Raw genomic sequence first — 13,631 nt, 5'->3', positions numbered from 1 at the left:
ACTTCCAAGGGGCCGGAGCGATTCCCGCCCCGGGACCAGCCCTGGCTGCGCTGTTGACATAGTCGCCTCCTGGCAGGGCCGGGGAGTGCGGCCAGGAGGCGGGGGGTGGGTCTCTGGTGGGCTGGGGCGGCGCTGGGCTGTGAGGGGGCAGGGAAGATGTGTGTGCTGGGGCACTAGGGAGTGCGGGTTCTGTGGCGGGTGCGGGGCACTCGTGGTGGGGCTGTGGGCGGGGGGGAGCGCTGGGCCGGGGTCTTGTGCAGGGCGCTGTGCATTTGTGGGGGAGGGTTGGTCAGCAGGGGCGCTCGGCATAGCAGGTCCGGGGGTCCTCTGACCATAGGGAGTCGGGGGGGGGTGTGTTGGGCGGGAGGGGGGCTGTGTGGTGCGGCATGGGCCCGCCCCCCAGGGGAAGGGGCACGCTGGCTGCACAGGGCCGGGCAGGCCACTGTGCGTCTGGCAACTGCCGGTTTGTAAATCGTGGCCTCGCACTGGGCTGGGCAGAGCAGGGCCGCCCCTGCCATGCCATGCCCCATTGCCCCTGGCTGGCCCCTCCCTCTGGGGACTGACCTCCCCGCACCATGCTCCATGGCCCCCATGGGGGCCTACAGATATGTTTGGCACCATGCTCACAAAAGGTTAATCCAGCCCTGACTGGGGTGCCCCCCTGCACCACGGGACTCGGACAGTTAGTCAGAGCTCCCAGCACACAGGGCATCAGGGCTATCCTCTATCTGTCTATCCATCCCCATCCTCCCCGTCTACCTATCTATCCCCATCCACTCCCCCTATCTATCTATCCATCCCCATCCACCCCCTCTATCCATCCCCATCCACCCCCTCTATCCATCGATCCCCACCCACCCCCTCTATCTATCCGTCCATCCCCATACACTCTCACACTCTCGCTCTCTCTGATGGCCCCTGGTAGCATCTGACCCCTCTTCATCTTGCAACAGCTCTGGCTCCATCCCCTCCCCTGCGAATTGGAGACTTTGCCGCCCCCAGGCCACACTTGTGGCCCCACCGCCCCACAGACTCGGGGGCTGTCGTGCGTGCGTGTGGATCATTTTTTTACCTTGCGCTGCCTTAGAAATATATTGTATTCGCAACTAATCCTGGTCAATTACAGCATAATAAAACACATAATAAAAACGTAATTCATTTTTCCCGAGTGTTTCCTCTCCCCACATCTTGGCAAGCTATTAAAAATTTGTCTTCATTTTTCTGGCAAGAGCCTTGTACCTTTTCATCTTTAATTTATGAGAGCAGAGCTGCAACTGACAAGTCTTATTGCGCAGCAGGTTCCTCCATTGTTTATCAGCCCCCGATTGATGGCATGGCAGGGAGATATGCAATATGCCAAGGTGGAGGTTGGAGGGGGCTGGAGGGGGGGAGGGGAGGTGAACGGTACCTGCCCCTCTCTCTTCTCCGGCCCTGATCCTGTTCTCACTGAAGTCAGGGGACGTTTTGCCATTGACATCAAGGAAAGGAGGAGTAAGCTAAGCCAAAGCCCATTGACATCAGTGGAAAGATGAGCTGTGCAGGCTTCAGAGCGGGCCTTCACAAGGAAGCATGGCTAGGCAGTTAAGGAGCTCAGCTCCGCCACTGACTCACTTTTAGCCTTGGGCAAGTCCCATCCCATCCTCTCAGTTTCTCCACCCGTGAAAAGGTGAGGGTGATATTTCACTCTCCTCGGAGCGGGAGGCTGAACTGCTGTGGATCTCCCAGGCTGTGGCTGGTGAAAGACACCGGTAGCAGGGCTACTTGAGTTGCTCCTTGTCAATAACGCTCGTTCCAAACGTAGCCACTTCCTGGGTAACCAGTCTCCCCGGCCCGGCCCTGATTTGCACCAGTGCAGCCCTCGTGCATCAACACCTGCCCCGTAGTTCGAATGGTGAATTCCAGCGCGTCGGTCGCTTGCCGTCAGTTCCTGGCTATGTGTTACCCCTGTCTGCCATGTCTGTCCCCCGGCTGGACGGCTGTCCATTTGAACAAAGCAAAGTGGTGCGGTGAACTTGCTGCAGGAAGGTGCCTTGGAGAGTGGTGACTGTTTTCACCATGCCTCGAAATCAGTGAATCGCGGGACCCCTGGGAACTCAGCCTGTCGGCCGACCTTGTCCAACAAGACTGCTCACTGGGGGAGGGGGCCGCACCCGGCCTCCCCCCCTCAGCACACCCCATCCCCTCCCTGTAGTTTCACTGGCCTGAACAGCCCCTCTTGCATTGAACCTCGGACATGGCCCAGCTAGCCGGCTGGCCTGGCTGTGTTAATCCCCATGTGGGGGGGGGGTGGCGTATTAAGCCTTTGTTTATTTTGTCTGGTAGGGGGGTAATTACAGTCACAGCCACCCAGATGCTGCCGGTGTGACCTGTGAGGGACAAGCACCCACCTCCCATAACACCCTCCAGCTCCAGCCCTGGGGGCCGGTAGCAGGAGCAGAAGGGGATTAGAACTGGATCAGGGTCACGCTAGGATGGGAGGAAGGTTGGAATGAGATCAGGACTGGAGTGACATCAGGATCGGGATCAGGTTTGGATCAGCAATGGGATCAGAGCAGGACTGGCTCCAGCTTGGATTGGGATGAGTGGGGTGAGGGCTGGAATGAGGTCAGGTTTGGGAAGCGGAGCAGGAATAGAATCAGGAGCTGAAGGGGTCTGAGTGAGATCTAGGGAGGGGGAGAATATGCACGGGCCTGGGCTGGAAGGGCTGGACCTGGACCCTCCTGGGGTTGGGGCTTTCTTAGGTCGGGGCTTTCTTGGGGCAGGGGATCCTAGGCTGGGGGGTACTTCAGAGGGCTGCGGCCACTGAGCAGCCAGGAACCCCTGCATTCTGACACTGCCTGGGCCGATGGGGCCTGCTTCTCAGAGGGTCTGGGCACCTGCAGCAGCCCCCTGTGACTCACATGGGCAGGGGAAGCTGTGAGCGCTTAGGCGGTCTAAAAGCAGGCCTTCTCTGCCTCAGTTTCCCTTTCTGCAGGAGGGATCACCCCGGCCTGGTGCCTGTGAGGATCAAGAAGTGACAGCTCCTCCCAACCCACAGCCTGCAGGGGAGAGTCCAGTTGGGGGCAGGGCCTCGGTGCCAAGGGCTGTGGAGATCATAATACAGAGCCAACAGCTGGTGCTCTAGGCTTTAATGCAGCGGGGATTCCCAAGGAGACTACAGTTCCCAGCATGCAATGCTTCAGGGTCCCCCCCTCCCCCCCAAGAGACAAAGGATTGTGAACTTGCAGCCAGCTAGGTTGGAGGAACCCTCTGTTCCTCAGTGGGATCCAGGATTTGGTGTCAGCTCATTGAGGAGGGGTGGTGGATTGAACGGCAGGTCTGGGTGCCTGTTCATATTTGGGGGACCCCTCCCCCCAGGGTCTGTGGCTATTAGCACTGGCGGGTTGGCTGCAGCCTTTGCCGCCTGAGTCATTTTCCCCCTCGAGAGACTGCTACTGCCTGACCCAAAGCCCCTGGAGAGCAGGAGTTTCCCCACTGACTCCCCTGGGTGCAGGATCAGGCAGTTGGTGCCGCGTGGAGAGAGAACCACCACCCTGGCTCCGAGTGCCACCCGCCCGTTGGGTCAGCCCAGAACCTCCAGCAGGCTCTGCTGAGCGTCCTCCCGCCTCTGGCAGGAATCGGGCCAGGAGGGGCGGCCCCAGATAATCTCTGCTGCCCCAGACCGTATGGGGAAAGTCAGGCCATCAGGCCATCAGCCCATGGCTTCCACCAGGGCTGTCTCCAGCTGCTGTCCCTTTTGACACATGCCACCTCCTCCCATGCTGCAGGGCAGCACCTGGTCTGGCCCCAACTATATTCCATGGGCATCAGTCATTTGTGCTCTGCCAGGTTCTCTAAAGCTCTTCCCAGATCTCCTGGCCACAAAGGACCATTAGATCATCCAGTCTGAGTCCCGTAGCACACCGGCCAGAGAACGTTGCCCACTTACTCCCATCTGGAGCCCAGTGTCTTGTGTGATCCTGAAGCACGCTTTGTAGCTACGTGTATCCATGGAAATGCAACGGGCACGCTCTTTAATCAAGCAGAGAACCCATTGGGGTTCTAGAGTCAAAACTCTAGAACTCTGCTCTAGAAAATTTCCAACTACATTGTGAGCCCTGGCAATTCAAGATGCAAAATACCATGTAGGCCTCCCAGCCCTGTTCTCTGAGGCTAATGCGGGGTTGTGTCCTTTGGTTTATTTGCTCAGATTTGGTCCAGTCTAGTCTGAAATATCTCCAGTTTAGCATCACTCCCCTGGAGGCCATTCCACAATCTAGTACAGCTGAAAGAAAGCGATTCCTGATAATCAACCTTTGTTTTTTCCCTTCTGTTATGATTTATGGAGGCACAGACCTTAAACATGAGGTGTTTATTACAGAGAACCGGCAGCCACAAGAGGCATAAGCATAGTGTTGCCAGCTGCTGTGATGTTCAGTGTGTTTCTTAAAACCCTAGCTCCTGGAGTCCTGTGATGCGATGAGAATCTCACCTTTCACTTATTTAAAAAGTACGTTTCCAGCCCTCGTAGTCACAGAGAAAAGCTTGAAAAGGTGACCCATGTGCAATCGAACAGTTCAGAAACCGAAGGGCACATAAAGAAGCCAATACTGATTTCTTTTTAATCTCCTGATTTTTAAGACATTCTCGTGATTTTTTGACCCAACTCGTAGAGTTGCCAATACAGCAAACAAGCTTCCACACGGCTCAAGTTCTACCTTTGTGTCTTTCGTTTACCAGCGTCTGGCACGCCACCCAACCCAGGGAGCCATCTACTGCAACTCACCATGTCCTGCCACCTTCCTTAATTTCATCCCAGGGCCCCTTCATACCATCTTCCTTGGCTCTTACAACCATTCAAACATTCTACTGTAGCTGGTTATCATGTCCCCATCCCCCTTCCTGCTCGCTTAGCCCAGCTAGGCGCATTCAGGTCTTTGCTCATAAATCAATCCCTCCGGCTCCTTAATCATTGTTATTTCTCTTTGAATTCCTCCCATCTTTCTGGTACCGAAGTGCTCAGGAAAGGCTCTGACCAATTATGCTCACACCAGCAGATGGTAACAATAATCATCAGATTGCCTATTATACTGGCAGGGAACGGCCCGTTATTCCCTCTTCCCTCTGGATCTGGAGGGAGACTCTAGTTCGGGCCGAGAGCCTGGAGATTCAAGTCCCAGTATTCAGGCGTGTTTGGAGCTGGGTTTCTGGTTCAAGTCCATCAGAAAAGCCAGGCTCACGCCTGCTCGATCCACATCTGTTCTTTTCCAAAGCCCAGGGTGGCTCAGATCTCGGGGCCCTGCTGTGACCCCGTCAATCTAGTGAGCGAAGGGGCGGACATGCAACTGTTCCTGTGTTTCCGATACTGCCCTGAAAGCCCGGGGTGGAGCCCAGCCTAGCAAGGGCATCTCCAAGAATGTGCCTTTCTGAGAGGGCAGGGGGACCTAAAAGGAAAACAGACAAATGAGGCATTCATATTACTAGTGCCCAGAGGACACAATATCCATTTAAATGCACCGAATGCAATCAGGAGAAGGTCATTAATAGCTATTGCTTTTGCAGCTCGCTAGGATAATAGTTTAAGTGGTTAATGAAATTTTCATCCATGGGCAGAAGATGCTTGCAAAACACGAGGAGAGGAAGGGGGTAGGGGAAGTCCAGAACCCGATGACTAAAGCCGTCCGCAGCCTCTCCCCATGGCTCCGGCTGCTTTTCCTACAGGCGGGAGGTGACTTCATGCGTCAATCTCGCTGGCTGGCTGCTCATTACTTTTTCATTAGGTCCCCGTTATGACACGCATTAGCCCCCAGATGAACGAGGAGGTGGTGGTAGGTTGGGGGGCGATTTATTGAACCTATCCGTCATTCACGTGGCATCGTCACCTGCTCGCAGCCCCCGCTCCCCGGCCTGGGTCACCAGTCGCCCACTGAGAGCGGGAGTTTTGCTGGGATGGTCGCTCCAGGCTGGAAGGTGCTGGAGCTAAGTGGGGAATTATCATCCCCCGAGTTTTAGGTGTCGACCAGGCCTTCATGAGGCCAGATGAAGCCAGACCAGGGGACGGAAGAGGCTTCCTGGGCTGCAGCTGATGTCGGGAGCAGCTCTGGTTCTGCGGTGCAAACTACGGCTGTGAGTCTGGCTTTCAAGGCACGTGGGAGTGTTTGGATCCAGGGGGTTGGTTCAGCCCCCTACAGAAAAAACCGTAGCCTGTCTGCTAGGTGGTGTTGGGAGCACTGAAGGCCAGATTCAATATCCGGGGGTTCCTCTTGGCCTGGCAAAAACAGAACTGGCTCCCGCCACCCAGAAATCTGGGAAATCAAAACTGTGCCCCTGAGAAGTAATCCTCCTCCTCCCCCCCCCCCCATCTGTGCATGACAAAAGAAAACTAGGGTGAAGGAACCCAGCATTAATTTGGGGAAACACCGCCACCACGATTCAAAAGCACATCAATCACGTGTACACACCCACCTCCACTGGAAGCTGGGCAGCGTCCTTTGCCTCAGTTTCCCAGCTGGGAGTGGAAAAGTCCAGAGGCCAAATGTCCTTCACTCCCCTTTTCCTCCACTGCTCCCCACTAACAGCTGCTTGTCCGCTCCAGGGAGAGGGGTTCAAAAGTAGGAATTATTCTGATTGATTGACTGACTTGTATTCTCGGAATACCGGGGAACCCCAGGCCTGGACCAGCACCCCGTTGTGCTAGGCGCTGTATGAACACTGGACAAAAACAGTCCCTGTCCCATAGAGCTTCCATCTGCGTACAAAAGACAAGTGGAGACGGATAAACAGGGAAACAATCAGACAATATCAGGTAGATAGATCAGTGCCTAGCTATCTAATCTAATCTAGCTATTGTATTCATGTTAGTAATCCGGGGGCCCAATTCTCCACTGCCTTTCACCTTGAGAAGTCATTTACTTCCACGCTAGTGATGGCAGAGAGGGATCTATATCACGGGCGTGACTGCCGAACCTAACCCTGCCCGCACAAAATCTGCACCTTCCTGCGGACACTCAGGTGCCAGGACGTCCGCCAGGGGAGATACATCCCTGGGGACATCCCGCATCTGGATCCCACGTCCGTGCTGACGGAGGCGACTGGCCCCGCTCCATGGCCGCTAATGCCAAGTCCGGCTCAGCGACTTCTCCACCGTCTCGTTGCCTTCGCCACTCTTGGTGGATTCTGCTGGCTCATTTCCACTCAGGGACAGCCCCCTTCATGCCCTGAGCACTGACTGTTGTGTGGGACGTGGGTTTGAAAACCGCAGCTCAGAGCCAGGGCTAGGAGGGGGCTGAGCATGCCCCCTCCTCTAGTGGACACCAGCCTGCACCCCAAGAGGCCATCCTGTGACCCCCGATGCCCTAGCCAAGCTTTAAAGCATTGGCAGAGTGAGCCCAAGGTGAGCGAGAACCACGCTGCAGCGTCCCTGTGCCCTGCAGAGAGGAGTGTCCACCTGGCCAGCTTGGCTATTCCCCACCCCTTTTAACCACGTCCAGACGGGAGGGGGATACAGAGGCAGGGGTGCTATGTACCAGAGGGATGAAACCCTATTGATAACCCTGGTTTGTGCTCCGTTGGGGCCGGAGCAGGATCCTGGCTATCACTATCCTGCCCAGTAGCCCCATGGCAAAGGGCTCATGGGTAGATGTTCTATGGCGCTAGTGGTGAATACCCGCAACGTCCCTACTCAGAGCAAACAAAGCCGGGCCTGTACTTTCCACATGCTGCCTTTGCTACGTCTCTTCAAAACCCAATGGATGCCAAGTGGCGGGCCACTCCGCCTGCTCGTGGGGGGTCGCACCCCTAAATTAGGGTCCAATCAGACGTCCCCCTCCCACGTTCCCAGGGCACACCCTGGTGGGGAAATGCAGAGACCCACCTTCATTCCCTGCGCTTCTGGGCCGTGACGGTGTCACGAGGCAAGGCTGAAGTCATCGTGTGGTGCCATCGTGCCCATGGGTGACTCTCCTGCCATCATCCCTGGACAGAGCTGGGCAGGGATGGGCCAATGCTTCTTCTGGGGCTGGAAGAAACAAGGCCCCAACCTAAATCCTCAGCCACCCTCAACCTCAGCTGGAGCCACCCTTGTCCGTTCCAGCTGTTGGACCCACCTTTTGCCCACTCAAGAGACTGAGCTAGTTCGGAGAACAACCTGCATTGAAAGGGGCTTGTCTGAGCCAAAGCCAGACTCTGGCCCTGTAGAAGTTCTCCCAGCACCACGGCTCATCTCAGGAGCCGTAAGCGGGAGCCAGAGGACGGTCCGAGTCCCGACACTCTTCACCACAAGAGTTTGGAGCCGCCGCTCTGGTCCTGCCCTGGCTGGAAGCCGAACTTTTAGGAGCCGTTCGGTAAAGGAAGACAGCGTCAGTGAGAAGAAGAAATCTCACAACGGGGAAACGGGTCAGAAATCACTTGCAACGGTTGCACCAAAGGGATGCGAGTGAACACGAGGGAGCCTCCATGTGGTGCAGGAAGCTCATGGTCCACCTGTCTCGGATTACTTCCTCGCAGGACTTGCGGCTAAAGGCTGCAGCTGTTTCACATCCATCAAAGAGAAAGACCCAGAGCTGGATTTCATTCCCAGCAGGAGCCCGGGACCCAAACCCAACCGGAGAGAGAGGGGAAGAGGGTTCCTGCCTTTTCCCTGTCATGTAATGACTTTCCAAAAAGCAAACTAGATCTGGGGGTTCCTGGGGATCCATGTTCCCCTGGCCCCTCAGCTCTGGCTTGTAATGGCTGGAAAGAAAAGGGGGGGGGGGATCTAAAAGCAGGAGGGAGTCCTGGCCTGTGCCCAGCTGTGAGAGACCTTTGGTGAAACAAACGCACTGTGTCACTGTCAGGCTAATGTGCTGAAATTCCAGCTGCTGGGCCCAGGAGTCGGATGGGCTTAGCAGGGCCCACCTGGGTCGGGATCTGTCAGAGCTGTTCATGTGGGATCCGAGGTGGCCGGATGCAGAATAGCACAGGGTTAGAACTCACGACCGAGGGGGGTCAGGAGCTCTTTTCAGTCCTAGGGGAGGCTGGGATTCGTTTGATGGGGTGGGGCTTTCCCCTGCTGCCCCTGCACCTCCTTTACTCTCTTCCTGCTTCCTTTAGCTTGGTGAGCTGGGGTTCACAGGTGAGCTGGGGTTCGGGGCGAAGGTTCAGGCTGGCAGTGATTAGCGCCCAGCCAGACCAGGTGCTCAGATATCCCCCAGGCGCTCGGCCTTGTGGGTGATGTGTGGGTCCCACAGCAACAGGCTGGCGTAGACCCCACAGTGATGGCTGGGCCATGGACCCTGTGGTGCTGGGTGGGCACATGGACCCACCACACTGGGCACTGCACAGACCCTGCGGTGACAGGTACGGCACCCACCCTACAGCAATGGGCAGGACGAAGACGCCGCAATGGGTGAGTGGGGCCCAGACGCTGTGGTGATGGTCAGGCGGGGAGCAGACCGCCACCGAGATGGGCGCAGACCCTGCAGCAACAGGTGGGTGGGCCCCAGGAAGCCAGACTGTCCCCTCCCTTGCATCGACTTCAGCGACACGCTAGGCCGCCGGGGCCCCACATGGCTGCTTGGTGCCAGGCTGGCCCTGCCATGCAGCCCGAAACCCACCAGAACCAGCCCCGCGAGGATTTCCTCGGCACTCCCATCCCCCCCAGCTGGCCTGCATGGGGGAGCCCACCCCAGCAGCAGCTGGTGCAGGTCAGCCAGGACATGGGAAGCCCTGCCTTGATTTCTCTGGGTGCAGAGCGCCCTCTGCTGGGGAGCCCAGCTCCCTGCAGAAGGGAGCGGGGATGGGGGGGCAAGGGGCAGAGATAAGTGGTGAGTTCAAGTCACAGTGACACACCCAGGGGTGAGCACTGGATTATCCCATGGAAAGCATCGGCCAGGTGGGAGCTCATCAGATAGGGGTGATCAGCCCCACACCGAGCCTCAGGCGGACCCAGGTTTGTATGCAGCATGTTGCCACTCGGCTCCTTCTCTCCGTTGTATTTTGCTTGCAGTTCCCGGCCCCTCCCCACCCCGAATTTTCCTTCAAGTTTCCAGATCAAACAACTCCCCTCTCCCCCCAGTAAACACACCAGAGGGTGATCAGGCTGCAGGTGCCACGTGCCCAGGGATTCCAATACAACATGGGGTCCCGAGGCAAGTGCAGCGCAAAGGTGCCGCCTGCAGCAACCTTGCTGCCCTGGGACAGCATGTGAGCCTGTGGAACTCCCTGCTGCAGGACTGGGCAGGAGAAAAGCAGCATAGTGAGTTTCAAGCAAAGGGTGAGACCCTTGAGCACGCAGGAGAAGGGAGCAGCAGCTTGACCAATAAACATTGCACGGGCCACCCGTCCTCTAGTTTTGGGACGTCCGCTGAGGCTGGGATCAGAAGGCAGGTGTTCAGGTCTCTGAACCTAATCTGCCAGACACCCCAGCCTCTGGGGCTGACCCTGTACTGCACAGTGTCTTGTATTCCTGGGGTACGGTCTCCCACCCAGGTCACTGCTGCAACCAGGACACTGGGTTTCCATGGACCATTGGGCTGTTTCAAGCTGGATCCACAGCCCAGACAGCCCATGCTGTGAGGCCATTTGGATCTTTGGTTCTGCCCATCATAAAAAGCAGGGCCACGTGGGCTCACGCGCCCGGGCGTTGCCGCAGACCCGGCTCTGTGGCGGCAATGCTGGAAAATGTGTATAGATGCCCAGCGCCCCCCTCAGTGCTCTGCTGGACTCTCGCCAGCCAGTAACACAGCCCCCAAACGGCTGGGGAAGGGGGCTGGCACTCAGCTGCCCAGTGCCGGGCTTAGCCCTGCCACCCCGGAGCAGGGTCCTGTGACTAGGAACCGGGCCGGCTGGGCGCCGTAAGGGCCGCACAGACCCAGTTGGGGGGAGATTCCAGGGAGGGCAGGCCTGGGGGCAGCTCTCGGCCGGCAGTCTAGGAAGAGGCTGTGGGAAGCAGACAGGGCAGTTAGCCCAGCTTTTAAGGTACCAGGGCTCAGAGGGTAAGGGGGGCTTCCCCCCATGCTGCCAACCTGTGAGGTGCCAACATGGGGGAGGGGATGAAGGGAGGGAGTGAAGCCGGTGAGGGGCCAGGGGGCCGGCCCAGAGAGAAGGGGCTGGGCCTGCCAAGTCTGGGGGGGGAGGGGAGATCTGGGTTGGGCTGACTTCTTGATTTGGATTTGATTTAAACGCTGCCTTCCAGTGTTACCTGGAGGGGTAAGTCCTCCAAGTGACTAACCATGCTGGAAGCTAGAGACGTACTGAAAGGGAAACTGAGGCAGCAGATGGGCCTGACGCCAGGCTAGGTCTGTCCCTGCTCCAGTGAAAGCAGGAGCCAAGACTCCAGAATCAGGGCCTGGAGGATGCAGAGACCAGAGCTGGAGCAGGGCTATAATCCCCTGACCAGAGCCCGGATCCAACACGCCATGGGGAGCAGCCGCAGCATGCCAGCATAACCGAAGGTCACCGCTCCTCTGCGGTGAGACGGGCCCAGAGGCAGCTTAGCTGTGTGCAAAGGGATTAACCTCTGAAGAATGCAGGTGTGCTGGGACTGGAGCTAGCCTCACAGTCGGGAAGGAGAGAAACAGCAGCAGCTGGTGCTTCTACGCTGCTTTCCGTCCCAAGGCACTTCCCACTTCCCTGTGTCACTCTGCAGGCACTTCTGGGGTGGAACACGGCCACTGCTCTGCCATGGGGACCACGTTCTGGATACGAACATCTGTGATCACTGGGATGTAGATCTGTATCCGAGTTCCACAGCTCAGTTCCCCTGTAACAAATCCCCGTGCAACGGAGAGGCTAGCTCACTAACACACGAGCATAAAGGGACCTGGGACGTCAACCCTCCAGAAGCCCAGCACTCTCCCCCTTGAGCTAAAGGAGCGCTCCTTTAGCTGGCAGCTATAGTAGGTCCCTTATCCTGTGTTTTGGCCAGCCACTAGAGGGAGACTTCACAACCTTACCTTGCACCATGCCCCTTTAGGACAGGCAGTGGAGAAGAACGCCAGATTGGAGCCAGAACACACCGGAAGGACACTGTGTTACTGCCCCCAAAAAGCAGCAAAGCCACATGCAAGAGACAGAAAATATCACCTTTATTTTGGAACAATTGCCCTGTTTAAAGCAACAGTGGAGGTCAGCCATGGGTTCAGGGGCCCACCGAGAGGGGTCTGAGTTCAAGGTACAGGTATTCCCCCAGACACCAGCCGAGCGAGCAGCACACACGCTGCCAGGCCTCCCACCCATGAACCTGCGGCAGGAAGGGATTGGACATACCCCTGTGCTGTGACTCGCCCCCTGCCCCTGGGGAAGGGAGGACGCCAACAGACACTGAGAGCCTGGGCCATATTGCACGAGGATTGTTAAAGCTTTCTGCTCTCAAGCAGGTGCATTTGATTGGCAGGAAGCCGGGCCCCCATGGGAGAGCGCCAGAGCATCCCGGAGTTGGGGCAAAGCCACCATCCGGCAGCGTTTCCCCCCTCCCCCCCCCGGAGGCAAGAGCCAAAGCTCTTTATGTAACACTCACCCGCTGCCCCCCCCAGTTCCCCCCGCTCACGGTGCTCTCCCAGGCCCCAACCGCCACGCGCTGCAGATCGTTACAAAAGCAACCGCGTTCATTTCAGTGACGCCGCCCATCAAAGCCAGCGTCCCCTTATCTAACCCCCTTGGAGACGTGCCCGCGCCCTTTCTGAACAGACCTGGGTGACGGGGATAAAGACTCAGGCGAGGGAGGTTACAAACAGCACATAACTGGAGGGAATTTGCCAAACTCGCTCCCCGTGGAAGTCCATCCATCCTGTAGCACCTATTCCCACAAGCTGCCAGCACAGGGCCCCTGTGTGTCACCAGAAAGCAACGACGCACTTCTTGTAGGACCTACATATAAATGCTGCCTTGCATAACACTCCTGCTGGGTGCATCCAGGCTGTGGGGGTTTTTTTGTTGTTTTTTTTTTGATTGCTTGGTTTTTAACGTCCCGCCCTTCCAAAGGTTTGATTTCTGCGCAGGCCCCTGCTGGAAAGGAATCCAATGCAGAGGAGAAACGACACCCAGCTACTGTTACAGATGAGAATATCGGGATTTGCCTTGTTTCCTTGTCCCTGTCAAAACTTGGAGTTTCCTCTATTTTTCTTTTATTTACACCCAGTTTCCATTGTTGTCCCCCCAGTGTTCAAGCTGAGTGACTCTGAGGTGGGACTGAAGTGATCAGGAGCCACGGAAGCTCCTTGGCTGGAGGTTTTCCAAAGGAGACTGCAGAGCATCTGCCTTGGATGCCTACTGCTGCAGCTCGGCAGGGGGTTAGACCAGTTGACCTTTGCGGTCCCTTCTGACCCTCTGGTTCTATGGAGTCATAAGTCTACTTTGCATTCCTACAGCACCGGTTATCTAAAGCCCTCCGTGCACTTGACAAAGACGGGCAAGCAGCATCGCCCCCATTCCCCTCACCCGGGAAAACCGAGGCGTGGCCAGGTGACATGGCTTTCCCACAGGCACACAGCGAATCGATGGCCGAACCAAGAAGGGGACCCAGGAGTCCTGACTCCCAGGCCCTGCTCAGACCACTTGACCAAGCTGCCTCCCTCAAAACCAACACTTAAAGGCTTTTAAAACCATTGAAAAGGGAAAGTGGACTGAGGATTAAAGTCAGCCCGTCCCTATCTCAGTCCTATAGAATCTGATAT

General features: G+C 57.0%; 1 long non-coding RNA gene across 1 annotated transcript; it reads right to left on the bottom strand.

Moving 5' to 3' along the window:
* Positions 1–4,436: 4,436 nt before the first annotated feature.
* On the bottom strand, positions 4,437–10,180 carry LOC140915087 (uncharacterized). Its single transcript, XR_012160093.2, has 3 exons — positions 7,853–10,180; positions 6,445–6,727; positions 4,437–5,423 (listed from the first exon to the last, which is right to left on the bottom strand). It is a non-coding gene; the product is annotated as an uncharacterized LOC140915087 (long non-coding RNA).
* Between the last annotated feature and the right edge of the window lie 3,451 nt (positions 10,181–13,631).

The sequence above is a fragment of the Lepidochelys kempii genome, chromosome 7 (assembly GCF_965140285.1).
Source record: "Lepidochelys kempii isolate rLepKem1 chromosome 7, rLepKem1.hap1, whole genome shotgun sequence".
NCBI lineage: Eukaryota > Metazoa > Chordata > Testudines > Cheloniidae > Lepidochelys > Lepidochelys kempii.
Note: the sequence above shows the minus strand (reverse complement) of the source record. Positions and strands in the feature narration are given on the sequence as shown.